This window comes from Phalangium opilio, unplaced genomic scaffold (assembly GCF_054372755.1).
Source record: "Phalangium opilio isolate 3A_F unplaced genomic scaffold, DU_Popi_V2 ptg000002l_1, whole genome shotgun sequence".
NCBI classification, from domain to species: domain Eukaryota; kingdom Metazoa; phylum Arthropoda; class Arachnida; order Opiliones; family Phalangiidae; genus Phalangium; species Phalangium opilio.
The window spans coordinates 15,779,198-15,792,254 of NW_028324144.1; the positions used below are offsets into that span (position 1 = coordinate 15,779,198).

The 13,057-nt window shown below is 43.9% G+C and overlaps 35 non-coding genes across 35 annotated transcripts; all 35 read left to right on the top strand.

Annotated features, from left to right (window-relative positions):
- The first annotated feature begins 4,373 nt into the window (after positions 1 to 4,373).
- TRNAM-CAU (transfer RNA methionine (anticodon CAU)) lies at positions 4,374 to 4,446 on the top strand. Its single transcript has one exon. It is a non-coding gene; the product is annotated as a tRNA-Met (tRNA).
- Positions 4,447 to 4,513: 67 nt separating this feature from the next.
- On the top strand, positions 4,514 to 4,586 carry TRNAM-CAU (transfer RNA methionine (anticodon CAU)). The gene has a single exon. It is a non-coding gene; the product is annotated as a tRNA-Met (tRNA).
- A 67-nt stretch (positions 4,587 to 4,653) lies between these two features.
- On the top strand, positions 4,654 to 4,726 carry TRNAM-CAU (transfer RNA methionine (anticodon CAU)). The gene has a single exon. It is a non-coding gene; the product is annotated as a tRNA-Met (tRNA).
- Positions 4,727 to 4,793: 67 nt separating this feature from the next.
- Positions 4,794 to 4,866, top strand: TRNAM-CAU (transfer RNA methionine (anticodon CAU)). The gene has a single exon. It is a non-coding gene; the product is annotated as a tRNA-Met (tRNA).
- Positions 4,867 to 4,933: 67 nt separating this feature from the next.
- Positions 4,934 to 5,006, top strand: TRNAL-CAA (transfer RNA leucine (anticodon CAA)). The gene has a single exon. It is a non-coding gene; the product is annotated as a tRNA-Leu (tRNA).
- A 67-nt stretch (positions 5,007 to 5,073) lies between these two features.
- Positions 5,074 to 5,146, top strand: TRNAM-CAU (transfer RNA methionine (anticodon CAU)). The gene has a single exon. It is a non-coding gene; the product is annotated as a tRNA-Met (tRNA).
- Positions 5,147 to 5,353: 207 nt separating this feature from the next.
- Positions 5,354 to 5,426, top strand: TRNAM-CAU (transfer RNA methionine (anticodon CAU)). The gene has a single exon. It is a non-coding gene; the product is annotated as a tRNA-Met (tRNA).
- A 67-nt stretch (positions 5,427 to 5,493) lies between these two features.
- Positions 5,494 to 5,566, top strand: TRNAM-CAU (transfer RNA methionine (anticodon CAU)). Its single transcript has one exon. It is a non-coding gene; the product is annotated as a tRNA-Met (tRNA).
- A 324-nt stretch (positions 5,567 to 5,890) lies between these two features.
- Positions 5,891 to 5,963, top strand: TRNAM-CAU (transfer RNA methionine (anticodon CAU)). The gene has a single exon. It is a non-coding gene; the product is annotated as a tRNA-Met (tRNA).
- A 67-nt stretch (positions 5,964 to 6,030) lies between these two features.
- On the top strand, positions 6,031 to 6,103 carry TRNAM-CAU (transfer RNA methionine (anticodon CAU)). Its single transcript has one exon. It is a non-coding gene; the product is annotated as a tRNA-Met (tRNA).
- Positions 6,104 to 6,310: 207 nt separating this feature from the next.
- On the top strand, positions 6,311 to 6,383 carry TRNAM-CAU (transfer RNA methionine (anticodon CAU)). Its single transcript has one exon. It is a non-coding gene; the product is annotated as a tRNA-Met (tRNA).
- A 207-nt stretch (positions 6,384 to 6,590) lies between these two features.
- On the top strand, positions 6,591 to 6,663 carry TRNAM-CAU (transfer RNA methionine (anticodon CAU)). The gene has a single exon. It is a non-coding gene; the product is annotated as a tRNA-Met (tRNA).
- Positions 6,664 to 6,730: 67 nt separating this feature from the next.
- Positions 6,731 to 6,803, top strand: TRNAM-CAU (transfer RNA methionine (anticodon CAU)). Its single transcript has one exon. It is a non-coding gene; the product is annotated as a tRNA-Met (tRNA).
- Positions 6,804 to 6,870: 67 nt separating this feature from the next.
- On the top strand, positions 6,871 to 6,943 carry TRNAM-CAU (transfer RNA methionine (anticodon CAU)). The gene has a single exon. It is a non-coding gene; the product is annotated as a tRNA-Met (tRNA).
- Positions 6,944 to 7,010: 67 nt separating this feature from the next.
- Positions 7,011 to 7,083, top strand: TRNAL-UAA (transfer RNA leucine (anticodon UAA)). The gene has a single exon. It is a non-coding gene; the product is annotated as a tRNA-Leu (tRNA).
- A 207-nt stretch (positions 7,084 to 7,290) lies between these two features.
- On the top strand, positions 7,291 to 7,363 carry TRNAM-CAU (transfer RNA methionine (anticodon CAU)). The gene has a single exon. It is a non-coding gene; the product is annotated as a tRNA-Met (tRNA).
- A 2,539-nt stretch (positions 7,364 to 9,902) lies between these two features.
- TRNAM-CAU (transfer RNA methionine (anticodon CAU)) lies at positions 9,903 to 9,975 on the top strand. Its single transcript has one exon. It is a non-coding gene; the product is annotated as a tRNA-Met (tRNA).
- A 67-nt stretch (positions 9,976 to 10,042) lies between these two features.
- TRNAM-CAU (transfer RNA methionine (anticodon CAU)) lies at positions 10,043 to 10,115 on the top strand. Its single transcript has one exon. It is a non-coding gene; the product is annotated as a tRNA-Met (tRNA).
- Positions 10,116 to 10,182: 67 nt separating this feature from the next.
- On the top strand, positions 10,183 to 10,255 carry TRNAM-CAU (transfer RNA methionine (anticodon CAU)). The gene has a single exon. It is a non-coding gene; the product is annotated as a tRNA-Met (tRNA).
- A 67-nt stretch (positions 10,256 to 10,322) lies between these two features.
- TRNAM-CAU (transfer RNA methionine (anticodon CAU)) lies at positions 10,323 to 10,395 on the top strand. The gene has a single exon. It is a non-coding gene; the product is annotated as a tRNA-Met (tRNA).
- A 67-nt stretch (positions 10,396 to 10,462) lies between these two features.
- Positions 10,463 to 10,535, top strand: TRNAM-CAU (transfer RNA methionine (anticodon CAU)). Its single transcript has one exon. It is a non-coding gene; the product is annotated as a tRNA-Met (tRNA).
- Positions 10,536 to 10,602: 67 nt separating this feature from the next.
- Positions 10,603 to 10,675, top strand: TRNAM-CAU (transfer RNA methionine (anticodon CAU)). The gene has a single exon. It is a non-coding gene; the product is annotated as a tRNA-Met (tRNA).
- A 67-nt stretch (positions 10,676 to 10,742) lies between these two features.
- TRNAM-CAU (transfer RNA methionine (anticodon CAU)) lies at positions 10,743 to 10,815 on the top strand. Its single transcript has one exon. It is a non-coding gene; the product is annotated as a tRNA-Met (tRNA).
- Positions 10,816 to 11,143: 328 nt separating this feature from the next.
- TRNAM-CAU (transfer RNA methionine (anticodon CAU)) lies at positions 11,144 to 11,216 on the top strand. Its single transcript has one exon. It is a non-coding gene; the product is annotated as a tRNA-Met (tRNA).
- A 67-nt stretch (positions 11,217 to 11,283) lies between these two features.
- On the top strand, positions 11,284 to 11,356 carry TRNAM-CAU (transfer RNA methionine (anticodon CAU)). Its single transcript has one exon. It is a non-coding gene; the product is annotated as a tRNA-Met (tRNA).
- Positions 11,357 to 11,563: 207 nt separating this feature from the next.
- TRNAM-CAU (transfer RNA methionine (anticodon CAU)) lies at positions 11,564 to 11,636 on the top strand. The gene has a single exon. It is a non-coding gene; the product is annotated as a tRNA-Met (tRNA).
- A 207-nt stretch (positions 11,637 to 11,843) lies between these two features.
- On the top strand, positions 11,844 to 11,916 carry TRNAM-CAU (transfer RNA methionine (anticodon CAU)). The gene has a single exon. It is a non-coding gene; the product is annotated as a tRNA-Met (tRNA).
- Positions 11,917 to 11,983: 67 nt separating this feature from the next.
- TRNAM-CAU (transfer RNA methionine (anticodon CAU)) lies at positions 11,984 to 12,056 on the top strand. Its single transcript has one exon. It is a non-coding gene; the product is annotated as a tRNA-Met (tRNA).
- Positions 12,057 to 12,123: 67 nt separating this feature from the next.
- Positions 12,124 to 12,196, top strand: TRNAM-CAU (transfer RNA methionine (anticodon CAU)). Its single transcript has one exon. It is a non-coding gene; the product is annotated as a tRNA-Met (tRNA).
- Positions 12,197 to 12,263: 67 nt separating this feature from the next.
- On the top strand, positions 12,264 to 12,336 carry TRNAM-CAU (transfer RNA methionine (anticodon CAU)). Its single transcript has one exon. It is a non-coding gene; the product is annotated as a tRNA-Met (tRNA).
- Positions 12,337 to 12,403: 67 nt separating this feature from the next.
- Positions 12,404 to 12,476, top strand: TRNAM-CAU (transfer RNA methionine (anticodon CAU)). Its single transcript has one exon. It is a non-coding gene; the product is annotated as a tRNA-Met (tRNA).
- A 67-nt stretch (positions 12,477 to 12,543) lies between these two features.
- Positions 12,544 to 12,616, top strand: TRNAM-CAU (transfer RNA methionine (anticodon CAU)). Its single transcript has one exon. It is a non-coding gene; the product is annotated as a tRNA-Met (tRNA).
- A 67-nt stretch (positions 12,617 to 12,683) lies between these two features.
- Positions 12,684 to 12,756, top strand: TRNAM-CAU (transfer RNA methionine (anticodon CAU)). The gene has a single exon. It is a non-coding gene; the product is annotated as a tRNA-Met (tRNA).
- A 67-nt stretch (positions 12,757 to 12,823) lies between these two features.
- Positions 12,824 to 12,896, top strand: TRNAM-CAU (transfer RNA methionine (anticodon CAU)). The gene has a single exon. It is a non-coding gene; the product is annotated as a tRNA-Met (tRNA).
- A 67-nt stretch (positions 12,897 to 12,963) lies between these two features.
- Positions 12,964 to 13,036, top strand: TRNAM-CAU (transfer RNA methionine (anticodon CAU)). Its single transcript has one exon. It is a non-coding gene; the product is annotated as a tRNA-Met (tRNA).
- The last annotated feature ends 21 nt before the right edge of the window (positions 13,037 to 13,057 follow it).

Here is a 13,057-nt window from a genome sequence, read left to right on the forward strand (position 1 = left end):
GGGTCCACCACCGAGTGCGAATTTGACCGTTTGCCACCTTCCATCTCAGCCAAAAGGACCATCATCATCCTTGGCAAGCACCAACGATAGCGAAGCATTGGGGTTTACATTTGAACAGCTGGCAAGACAATATCTTATGGCTTTCGACTCAATTGGCAAACTACCAGGGGAGTACTCCATACAACTTCGACCGAACATCACACCAACAATATCTGCAGCGCACCAGATTCCCTTTGATTATCGAACAGCGGTGCAGCGCGAATTACAACGCATGACTACATTAGGAATCATCCGCCCGGTTACAGAACCGACAGACTGGGTTCACCCTATGGTGGTGGTTCCTAAAGCAGCAAAACAAGGTGAAAGACAAGATCAAGTGGAAGTGCGCATCTGCATAGACCCACGCAAGCTCAATGACGCAATAAAACGCCAACCATGCCCAGTACCAACCAGTCAGGAGATATTCGCCACGTTAAACGGGTCAACCATATTCACGGTTTTTGTCGTCCAAAGTGCTTTTTGGCAGATACCTCTAACCGACGACAGCTCAAAACTTTGCACGTTTGCAACACCATTCGGACGCTTCCGTTTCACGCGACTGCCGTATGGCGTCGTTACAGGAACTGAAATCTGTCAGCGGACGATGCGATCACTATACCCCATCAAGGACTTTCCGGAGGTTCATATCTCGACGGATGACTTTTTAATACATGCACAGGATCCAACTGCCCACAAGAATCTCATTTTCAAAGTCTTGGACAGAGCGGTTGAAGCTGGCCTTTGTTTCGGGTCGAAGAAAGCCCAGTTTGCCCTTCCGAAAGTAAAATTCCTGGGCAACATATTAACAGCAGAAGGAGTACAAATTGATCCCACGAAACTGAAAGCAATCACATCAATGCCACCGCCACCTGATAAAACTGCACTCCAAAGTTTCCTCGGCATGGTAAATTATATTGTTCGTTTCATACCAGACGCTAAATAAGGACACAGCTCCTTTAAGGGCTTTACTACGAAAGGACGTGTTCTATGCATGGGAGCAGACCCATCAACAGCATTTCATCAACCTCAAAACCCGAGCTACAACGGCACCTGTGTTAGCATTTTTCAACGATAGCGAAGCATTGGGGTTTACATTTGAACAGCTGGCAAGACAATATCCTATGGCTTTCGACTCAATTGGCAAACTACCAGGGGAGTACTCCATACAACTTCGACCGAACATCACACCAACAATATCTGCAGCGCACCAGATTCCCTTTGCTTATCGAACAGCGGTGCAGCGCGAATTACAACGCATGACTACCTTAGGAATCATCCGCCCGGTTACTTAACCGACAGACTGGGTTCACCCTATGGTGGTGGTTCCTAAAGCAGCAAAACAAGGTGAAAGACAAGATCAAGTGGAAGTGCGCATCTGCATAGACCCACGCAAGCTCAATGACGCAATAAAACGCCAACCATGCCCAGTACCAACCAGTCAGGAGATATTCGCCACGTTAAACGGGTCAACCATATTCACGGTTTTTGTCGTCCAAAGTGCTTTTTGGCAGATACCTCTAACCGACGACAGCTCAAAACTTTGCACGTTTGCAACACCATTCGGACGCTTCCGTTTCACGCGACTACCGTATGGCGTCGTTACAGGAACAGAAATCTGTCAGCGGACGATGCGATCACTATACCCCATCAAGGACTTTCCGGAGGTTCATATCTCGACGGATGACTTTTTAATACATGCACAGGATCCAACTGCCCACAAGAATCTCATTTTCAAAGTCTTGGACAGAGCGGTTGAAGCTGGCCTTTGTTTCGGGTCGAAGAAAGCCCAGTTTGCCCTTCCGAAAGTAAAATTCCTGGGCAACATATTAACAGCAGAAGGAGTACAAATTGATCCCACGAAACTGAAAGCAATCACATCAATGCCACCGCCACCTGATAAAACTGCACTCCAAAGTTTCCTCGGCATGGTAAATTATATTGTTCGTTTCATACCAGACGCTAATAAGGACACAGCTCCTTTAAGGGCTTTACTACGAAAGGACGTGTTCTATGCATGGGAGCAGACCCATCAACAGCATTTCATCAACCTCAAAACCCGAGCTACAACGGCACCTGTGTTAGCATTTTTCAACCCAAAAGCACCCATCATACTGTCAGTGGATGCCAGCCAGATCGGAGTAGGGGCGGTGCTACTGTAAAATCAGCATCCGGTAGAATACGCGTCGACCTCTTTCACGGAAACACAAACCAGGTACTCACAGATCGAAAAAGAGTTGCTGGCAGTAACCTGGGCGTGTGAACATTTTAACTACTACGTTGCTGGAACAAAAATCACAGTGCAAACCGACCACAAGCCGCTACTCGGAGTAATAAAGAAACCACTACACTTGATATCACCACGATTACAGCGTCTACTCATGAGACTATTTCGTTTTCAAATCGATCTGGTATACGTTCCGGGAACCCAATTGTATATCGCGGATATGCTTTCAAGAATGCCACAAAAACATACAACAATCAACACGGACAACATGGAAGGTCCACAGGCCTCGCTCCATGCACTCTCGGCATTACCAAACACAACGCAAGAAATTTATAAACAAGCCACGGCCGCTGATGAGACTCTTACGCGAGTCATACAACTAACACGAGAAGGATGGCCTCCATCACAGAAAGCTCTGCCTTCGGAGATTCGTCCATACTGGCAATATCAAGGCGAACTCCACGTAGCTGACGGTCTGCTTTACAGAGGCACATGCCTGGTGATACCATCCAACATGAGAAGCAAGGTCCTGGCAAAGGTACACTCCACACACCAAGGGATCGGTTCATGCATAGCAAAAGCAAAGGCAAACGTATTTTGGCCGCGTCTCCAAGACGACTTAACGTACTACATCAAAAACTGTGCGATCTGCCGAAATCAAGGCCGAGCCAATCCTCCATTGCCGATGCAACCTCATCCAATACCAAGACTACCCTTTGAAACAGTCGGCGTCGACCTATTGAAAGTCAACGGACGGAGCATGATATTAATGATCGATTACTTTTCCAAGTTTGTGGAAGTTCAAGAACTTACTTCCACAAACGCGCAAGCGATTGTAAACTTTTTAAAACCTCAGTTCGCGCGTCATGGAGCACCTCTGCATCTAATCTCCGACAACGGACCGCCTTTCAATTCCGCCGAATTCCAACACTTCCTCGAACAAAGTCCTGTGCAGCACATAACATCATCGCCATACTACCCTAAATCAAACGGAATGGCAGAAAGAGCAATACAGACAATAAAGAACTCGATCATCAAAGCATCAATGGACGGACAAGACCTTCAAAGCGTATTAAGGGAATATCGCTCAACCCCAAAAGGTGATTTGCTTTCACCCACGGAACTGTGCATGGGAAGGCGTAGTAGGACACCGCTAACGACTACTATAAAAACGTTGGAACCACGATACCCCATACGAGATACACTGAGGGCTTTGGAGGAACGAAGACATCATATGACCGCCAAGCAAAAAACTGCCCAACCATTGCCTTCCCTTCAGATAGGCCAAGACATCGTATATCAAGCAGGCCATAGAAACTGGCTACCAGCAACGATCATAGCGTCCGGACCAGAACCAAGATCGTACCGTATTAGAACCAAAGAAAACCAAATCTATAGAAGGACTCGAACACATTTACGAGAAATCCCACAAGGAAAGCGAGAGGAAGATTGCGTACTTGGAAACAGATCAGACGGACCATATTCACAAACTGAATATCAAACAGTCATGACGAACGAAGGGAAAGCTAAAACTATAATAGGAAGGACACACGACAGAGAGCGTACAGTCCAACGGAACGAAACGGAAACGAGATCAGAACTTCCGCCTATAACAGCAACCACGTCATGCACCGGACCGCCTAAGGAGCGAGTACCTTTCCCACACCAAGAGTCCAGACGAAAGCATTCACCAGAAACTGCATGGCCCACAATTACTAGATCAGGCCGGTTGAGTCAACCACCTATACGATATCAGCAACAGTTAATTTAATATTCATCTAATGTCAATAATCATAACTTAAACAGGAAAGGAAAGATGTTATATTGTAACTAGATAGAAAATAGGCTAAATGGTTTTTTGTAGATAAATTGTTATCTATTGAAGAGGACGTATCATTATTGATACGAGCTGTAAAGTAAACATAACGAAGAATGTAAGAACATTCGGATGTAGACTACAGACAATAAAGTTCTTTTTAACTAAGCTATTGTTCTAAATCTTAACAAATCTGAAGGTCGTGAGTTCGATCCTCACTCGGGGCGTGATTTTGGCGCTGATTTTCGTTAATAGAATACTTGGTTGATAAAGAGGTGACATGTTCTAATAACAGCCTCGATAGCGCAGTAGGTAGCGCGTCAGTCTCATAATCTGAAGGTCGTGAGTTCGATCCTCACACGGGGCAAGATTTTGGCGCTGATTTTCGTTAATAGAATACTTGATTGATAGAGAGTTGACATGTTCTAATAACAGCCTCGGTAGCGCAGTAGGTAGCGCGTCAGTCTCATAATCTAAAGGTCGTGAGTTCGATCCTCACTCGGGGCATGATTTTGGCGCTGATTTTCGTTAATGGAATACTTGATTGATAAATAGGTTAATTGGTCTAATAACAGCCTCAATAGCGCAGTCGGTAGCGCGTCAGTCTCATAACCTGAAGGTCGTGAGTTCGATCCTCACTCGGGGCATGATTTTGGCGCTGATTTTCGTTAATAGAATACTTGATTCATAAAGAGGTGACATGTTCTGACAACAGCCTCGATAGCGCAGTAGGTAGCGCGTCAGTCTCATAATCTGAAGGTCGTGAGTTCGATCCTCACTCGGGGCTTGATTTTGTCGCTGATTTTCGTTAATAGAATTCTTGGTTGATAAAGAGGTGACATGTTCTAATAACAGCCTCGATAGCGCAGTGGGTAGCGCGTCAGTCTCAAAATCTGAAGGTCGTGAGTTCGATCCTCACTCGGGGCAAGATTTTGGCGCTGATTTTCGTTAATAGAATACTTGATTGATAGAGAGTTGACATGTTCTAATAACAGCCTCGGTAGCGCAGTAGGTAGCGCGTCAGTCTCATAATCTAAAGGTCGTGAGTTCGATCCTCACTCGGGGCATGATTTTGGCGCTGATTTTCGTTAATAGAATACTTGGTTGATAAAGAGGTTACATGTTCTAATAACAGCCTCGATAGCGCAGTAGGTAGCGCGTCAGTCTCTAAATCTCAAGGTCGTGAGTTCGATCCTCACTCAAGGCAAGATTTTGGCGCTGATTGTCGTTAATAGAATACTTGATTGATAAAGAGGTGACATGTTCTAATAACAGCCTCGGTAGCGCAGTAGGTAGCGCGTCAGTCTCATAATCTGAAGGTCGCGAGTTCGATCCTCACTCGGGGCGTGATTTTGGCGCTGATTTTCGTTAATAGAATACTTGGTTGATAAAGAGGTGACATGTTCTAATAACAGCCTCGATAGCGCAGTAGGTAGCGCGTCAGTCTCATAATCTGAAGGTCGTGAGTTCGATCCTCACTCGGGGCAAGATTTTTTCGCTGATTTTCGTTAATAGAATACTTGATTGATAGAGAGTTGACATGTTCTAATAACAGCCTCGGTAGCGCAGTAGGTAGCGCGTCAGTCTCATAATCTAAAGGTCATGAGTTCGGTCCTCACTCGGGGCATGATTTTGGCGCTGATTTTCGTTAATAGAATACATGGTTTATCAAGAGGTTACATGTTCTAATAACAACCTCGATAGCGCAGTAGGTAGCGCGTGAGTTCGACCCTCACTCGGGGCATGATTTTGGCGCTGATTTTCGTTAATAGAATACTTGATTGATAAAGAGTTGATATGTTCTAATAACAGCCTCGGTAGCGCAGTAGGTAGCGTGTCAGTCTCATAATCTAAAGGTCGTGAGTTCGATCCTCACTCGGGGCATGATTTTGGCGCTGATTTTCGTTAATAGAATACATGGTTGATAAAGAGGTTACATTTTCTAATAACAGCCTCGATAGCGCAGTAGGTAGCGCGTCAGTCTCATAATCTGAAGGTCGTGAGTTCGACCCTCACTCGGGGCAAGATTTTGGCGCTGATTTTCGTTAATAGAATACTTGGTTGATAAAGAGGTGACATGTGCTAATAACCTACTCGATAGCGCAGTAGGTAGCGCGTCAGTCTCATTATCTGAAGGTCGTGAGTTCGATCCTCACTCGGGGTACTATTTTGGCGCTGATTTTCGTTAATAGAATACTTGATTGATAAAGAGTTGACATGTTCTAATAACAGCCTCGGTAGCGCAGTAGGTAGCGCGTCAGTCTCATAATCTGAAGGTCGTGAGTTCGATCCTCACTCGGGGCCACTTTTTGGCGCTGATTTTCGTTAATGGAATACTTGATTGATAAATAGGTTAATGGATCTAATAACAGCCTCGACAGTGCAGTCGGTAGCGCGTCAGTCTCATAATCTGAAGGTCGTGAGTTGGATCTTCACTCGGGGCGTGATTTTGGCGCTGATTTTCGTTAATAGAATACTTGATTGATAAAGAGTTGACATGTTTTAATAACAGCCTCGGTAGCGCAGTAGGTAGCGCGTCAGTCTCATAATCTGAAGGTCGTGAGTTCGATCCTCACTCGGGGCATGATTTTGGCGCTGATTTTCGTTAATAGAATACTTGATTGATAAATAGGTTAATTGGTCTAATAACAGCCTCAATAGCGCAGTCGGTAGCGCGTCAGTCTCATAACCTGAAGGTCGTGAGTTCGATCCTCACTCGGGGCATGATTTTGGCGCTGATTTTCGTTAATAGAATACTTGATTCATAAAGAGGTGACATGTTCTGACAACAGCCTCGATAGCGCAGTAGGTAGCGCGTCAGTCTCATAATCTGAAGGTCGTGAGTTCGATCCTCACTCGGGGCATGATTTTGTCGCTGATTTTCGTTAATAGAATTCTTGGTTGATAAAGAGGTGACATGTTCTAATAACAGCCTCGATAGCGCAGTGGGTAGCGCGTCAGTCTTAAAATCTGAAGGTCGTGAGTTCGATCCTCACTCGGGGCATGATTTTGGCGCTGATTTTCGTTAATAGAATACTTGGTTGATAAAGAGGTTACATGTTCTAATAACAGCCTCGATAGCGCAGTAGGTAGCGCGTCAGTCTCTAAATCTCAAGGTCGTGAGTTCGATCCTCACTCAAGGCAAGATTTTGGCGCTGATTGTCGTTAATAGAATACTTGATTGATAAAGAGGTGACATGTTCTAATAACAGCCTCGGTAGCGCAGTAGGTAGCGCGTCAGTCTCATAATCTGAAGGTCGTGAGTTCGATCCTCACTCGGGGCATGATTTTGTCGCTGATTTTCGTTAATAGAATTCTTGGTTGATAAAGAGGTGACATGTTTTTACCTCTCCGAGTGACGTATGTCACGGAGAGGTTCTAATTTCGACGTGTGTGTGTGTCTGTCTGTGTGTTTGTCTGTTGTTACACCCACGTGACCGCGTTCGCAGTTTCCAAATCGGAGCAAACGTGTTCGCCATTTCCGAACTGCTTTCACAGTCACGGAAATGGCTCCTTTACTTGAGTTCTCACACCACCATCTTCTCGTCTTTGTCCATCCCACACGGACACCAGTCTGTACTTACCGGCTTCTAATCACCACCATCTTTTGGTCTTCGTCCATCCCACATGGACACCAGTCTGTATTCATTGGCTTCTAATCACCACCATCTTCGGGTCTTCGTCCATTCCACTTGGACACCAGTCTGTACATACTGGCTTCTAATCTCCACTATCTTTTGGTCTTCGTCCATCCCACATGGACACCAGTCTGTACATACTGGCTTCTAATCACCACCATCTTCTGGTCTTCGTCCATCCCACTTGGACACCAGTCTGTACATACTGGCTTCTAAACACCACCATCTACTGGTCTTCCGTCTATTCCACATAGACACCAATCTGTCTTATTGGCTTCTAACTCCATAGTCATCGTTTGGTTTAAGACATTCGCGGCGATCAGCTAGGGTTACGAGAAACGTCTAGCCTCCCTAGGGTGGGTTGTCCACCAAAGGTTTTCGCAATTGCGGTTGTTCTTGCTTTTAACTGTAGTTCGACACCCTTATATACTACCTATTTGAGTAAGGTAATGCAACCGGCGTATGCTTCATTTCAAACGCCAAAATTAGTCAAGTCTCTCAAGAATGTCTAATTGTTCTTTATCAACGCGATGTAACGCTCTATAAGGCGAACAACTAACGAAGAAAATATTTAATATTAATTATATTTATTTTAATATTTAAGATAATCTAGTTTCTCAACTCAAAATTAAAACGGAAAGAGTTAAAAAGCAGCCTATGTTTTAGTCTGTGTGTGTCCGTCCGTTAGTGCACCGCGTTAGCAGTTCGCTTTGTTTTGTGGAAAGAAATCCTACAAAACCTTAATATTTGGTTTTCTCATAATATATTATTAATATATGGAAATATTTTTCGTAATTTCGATGCCTTTAGTGGTTTTGTAGCTATAAAGCTCTGTTTCATTCTGATATCCCAAGAATATTTTTTATTATTATTATTTGAAATCGATGTTTATATATTACTTAAGCTATACTACATCTGTTTATAGCATAATTCTTTCTAAAGTGATTTCAAGAAGAACGCAACTATATTTGGCAAATGAACTTTTATTTGTCATTAGGCCTAGTGAACCAAAAAGTAAACGCTTGGGTTTGGTTTTCGTTTCTGTAATACAGAGACATTAACGGTTCAGAGTGAGCCGAAAGTTAAATACACTTTTAAATAATTAGGCTTAGACTTTATAATCATGGTGGAAATCTGGGCCGCGTTCAGCAGAGCTCAGCGCTGTCAGGCGCTGTTAGCAGTGTCATCCAGAACGGGATTTTGTTATTGAATTTTGACGTCACGGTGCTCAGTGAGCCAGCGCGGTCTTCAAGGAAAATAGTCGGGTTTTTGGATAACGTGACGTAAAACGCGTAGTTCTCAGCTTGGCGAAAAAGCATGGAGGAATTAATACAAATAGCTCTTGCTGATTCTGATGGGACTATAGCTATTTAATTGGCGTGAAACAAGTTGATCACGCGAGAGCGGCGAGAAGTTTAAGAGACATGTTAGTTTCTATGTTTAATTATAAAAGTTGTTCTTATCTATCTCCATAAATATGTTATCATACAATTTTTGTTAAGCCTTTGTACCTTGCACGCTTTATTGCGCTAGCTTCATTTTTAAAAGACCGATGACCGGAGAAAAGCTATGACGACAGATCTCACCAGAAAACGTTTTCCAAAATCCGCTGTCTTTTTTGGTGAGCTCTGCTGAACGCAGCCCAGATCAGTGAAAGGTCTGATCGTAATCGGATTATAGCTTCGTGTGTTCATGCTTTTTATGGTGCGCATTTACCTTCAGTGTGTGTGTAGCCACAAATTAGCTTTGGTGTTATGTAACTTTAATCGTCATGTTGACAAACTAAGAAAATTGTTGAGGTGAAAGGAGAGGATAGTGTTTACATGGCAACCCTGTTGTGAATATGGCTTTGAACATAGAGGGTATACAGTTGAGGAGTAGCAAATTGGGCCTTTACAAACACGTAAAGGTAATATCCCTCCAAAGTTTTATCTCTTCATTTCCGGTTTTTCCCCCATCGGATGATTTTAATGTGTACAAGTATATCCTTATTGGATGTAAAATGTCGTCTGATTTACAGTATATTTGCTATGCTTTGTATACTGCTTTAATATTTCATAAATTTTAACTTCAGTATTTGTTCATAAAAAAAGAAACATTTCCATAACTGGGTAAATAAGTTTGTAGGTAGTCCTTCTCTTGACTCGGAGAGGTAATATTTTGGTTTTCCCAACTTGTATTAACAGCCTCGATAGCGCAGTGGGTAGCGCGTCAGTCTCATAATCTGAAGGTCGTGAGTTCGATCCTCACTCGGGGCGTGATTTTGGCGCTGATTTTCGTTAATAGAATACTTGATTCATAAAGAGGTGACATGTTCTGACAACAGCCTCGATAGCGCAGTAGGTTGCGCGTCAGTCTCATAATCTGAAGGTCGTGAGTTCGATCCTCACTCGGGGCGTGATTTTGGCGCTGATTTTCGTTAATAGAATACTTGGTTGATAAAGAGGTGACATGTTCTAATAACAGCCTCGATAGCGCAGTAGGTAGCGCGTCAGTCTCATAATCTGAAGGTCTTGAGTTCGATCCTCACTCGGGGCAAGATTTTTTCGCTGATTTTCGTTAATAGAATACTTGATTGATAGAGAGTTGACATGTTCTAATAACAGCCTCGGTAGCGCAGTAGGTAGCGCGTCAGTCTCATAATCTAAAGGTCGTGAGTTCGGTCCTCACTCGGGGCATGATTTTGGCGCTGATTTTCGTTAATAGAATACATGGTTGATCAAGAGGTTACATGTTCTAATAACAGCCTCGATAGCGCAGTAGGTAGCGCGTGAGTCTCATAATCTGAAGGTCGTGAGTTCGACCCTCACTCGGGGCATGATTTTGGCGCTGATTTTCGTTAATAGAATACTTGATTGATAAAGAGTTGACATGTTCTAATAACAGCCTCGGTAGCGCAGTAGCTAGCGTGTCAGTCTCATAATCTAAAGGTCGTGAGTTCGATCCTCACTCGGGGCATGATTTTGGCGCTGATTTTCGTTAATAGAATACATGGTTGATAAAGAGGTTACATGTTCTAATAACAGCCTCGATAGCGCAGTAGGTAGCGCGTCAGTCTCATAATCTGAAGGTCGTGAGTTCGACCCTCACTCGGGGCAAGATTTTGGCGCTGATTTTCGTTAATAGAATACTTGATTGATAGAGAGTTGACATGTTCTAATAACAGCCTCGGTAGCGCAGTAGGTAGCGCGTCAGTCTCATAATCTAAAGGTCATGCATGAGTTCGGTCCTCACTCGGGGCATGATTTTGGCGCTGATTTTCGTTAATAGAATATATGGTTTATCAAGAGGTTACATGTTCTAATAACAACCTCGATAGCGCAGTAGGTAGCGCGTGAGTTCGACCCTCACTCGGGGCATGATTTTGGCGCTGATTTTCGTTAATAGAATACTTGATTGATAAAGAGTTGATATGTTCTAATAACAGCCTCGGTAGCGCAGTAGGTAGCGTGTCAGTCTCATAATCTAAAGGTCGTGAGTTCGATCCTTACTCGGGGCATGATTTTGGCGCTGATTTTCGTTAATAGAATACATGGTTGATAAAGAGGTTACATTTTCTAATAACAGCCTCGATAGCGCAGTAGGTAGCGCGTCAGTCTCATAATCTGAAGGTCGTGAGTTCGACCCTCACTCGGGGCAAGATTTTGGCGCTGATTTTCGTTAATAGAATACTTGGTTGATAAAGAGGTGACATGTGCTAATAACCTACTCGATAGCGCAGTAGGTAGCGCGTCAGTCTCATTATCTGAAGGTCGTGAGTTCGATCCTCACTCGGGGTACTATTTTGGCGCTGATTTTCGTTAATAGAATACTTGATTGATAAAGAGTTGACATGTTCTAATAACAGCCTCGGTAGCGCAGTAGGTAGCGCGTCAGTCTCATAATCTGAAGGTCGTGAGTTCGATCCTCACTCGGGGCCACTTTTTGGCGCTAATTTTCGTTAATGGAATACTTGATTGATAAATAGGTTAATGGATCTAATAACAGCCTCGACAGTGCAGTCGGTAGCGCGTCAGTCTCATAATCTGAAGGTCGTGAGTTGGATCTTCACTCGGGGCGTGATTTTGGCGCTGATTTTCGTTAATAGAATACTTGATTGATAAAGAGTTGACATGTTCTAATAACAGCCTCGGTAGCGCAGTAGGTAGCGCGTCAGTCTCATAATCTGAAGGTCGTGAGTTCGATCCTCACTCGGGGCATGATTTTGTCGCTGATTTTCGTTAATAGAATACATGGTTGATCAAGAGGTTACATGTTCTAATAACAGCCTCGATAGCGCAGTAGGTAGCGCGTCAGTCTCATAATCTGAAGGTCGTGAGTTGGATCTTCACTCGGGGCGTGATTTTGGCGCTGATTTTCGTTAATAGAATACATGATTGATAGAGAGTTGACATGTTCTAATAACAGCCTCGGTAGCGCAGTTGGTAGCGCGTCAGTCTCATAATCTGAAGGTCGTGAGTTCGATCCTCACTCGGGGCATGATTTTGTCGCTGATTTTCGTTAATAGAATTCTTGTTTGATAAAGAGGTGACATGTTTTAATAACAGCCTCGATAGCGCAGTGGGTAGCGCGTCAGTCTCATAATCTGAAGGTCGTGAGTTCGATCCTCACTCGGGGCAAGATTTTTTCGCTGATTTTCGTTAATAGAATACTTGATTGATAGAGAGTTGACATGTTCTAATAACAGCCTCGGTAGCGCAGTAGGTAGCGCGTCAGTCTCATAATCTAAAGGTCGTGAGTTCGGTCCTCACTCGGGGCATGATTTTGGCGCTGATTTTCGTTAATAGAATACATGGTTGATCAAGAGGTTACATGTTCTAATAACAGCCTCGATAGCGCAGTAGGTAGCGCGTGAGTCTCATAATCTGAAGGTCGTGAGTTCGACCCTCACTCGGGGCATGATTTTGGCGCTGATTTTCATTAATAGAATACTTGATTGATAAAGAGTTGACATGTTCTAATAACAGCCTCGGTAGCGCAGTAGCTAGCGTGTCAGTCTCATAATCTAAAGGTCGTGAGTTCGATCCTCACTCGGGGCATGATTTTGGCGCTGATTTTCGTTAATAGAATACATGGTTGATAAAGAGGTTACATGTTCTAATAACAGCCTCGATAGCGCAGTAGGTAGCGCGTCAGTCTCATAATCTGAAGGTCGTGAGTTCGATCCTCACTCGGGGCATGATTTTGTTGCTGATTTTCGTTAATAGAATTCTTGGTTGATAAAGAGGTGACATGTTCTAACAACAGCCTCGATAGCGCAGTGGGTAGCGCGTCAGTCTCATAATCTGAAGGTCGTGAGTTCGATCCTCACTCGGGGCGTGATTTTGGCGCTGATTTTCG